Genomic DNA, 435 nt, shown 5'->3' with positions numbered 1-435 from the left:
TTACGTCATTCACATTGCATTACTTTTTGGTGGGCGTTCTGTCATGCTACAACCGGTCCCCCGCAACTTACGCCGCCACAGTTGGTCCCCCACTATAGACTCGATCGTAGATCTTTGAAGAAGGCGTATAAGGCTAGGTACAAAGTGCCCCACTGCCGACCTAGCTTCCCGTTCCACTGTGCGGGCCTTCGAGGTGGCCTTATAATTACACGTGTTATTCAAGATACTCTAATAGAACAGTCACCTAACATCTACAGTTGCATTGGTACATTTAGCCTGCTAATTAAGGATGAAATGCATGCAATCTTGTGTAGAGGTTCCACTATAGCTAGCTATAGTGTTTTTACCCCTAATGTTTACAGCAGCTGATCCAGGGTTTATCAAAGGGGTGCACCAGTATATGGAGATCCCCAGAAGCTAAAACTTTTTGCAGGA

Source organism: Dysidea avara, chromosome 7, assembly GCF_963678975.1.
Source record: "Dysidea avara chromosome 7, odDysAvar1.4, whole genome shotgun sequence".
NCBI classification, from domain to species: domain Eukaryota; kingdom Metazoa; phylum Porifera; class Demospongiae; order Dictyoceratida; family Dysideidae; genus Dysidea; species Dysidea avara.
The sequence above is the reverse complement of the archived record's forward strand: the minus strand, read 5'-3'. Positions refer to the sequence as shown.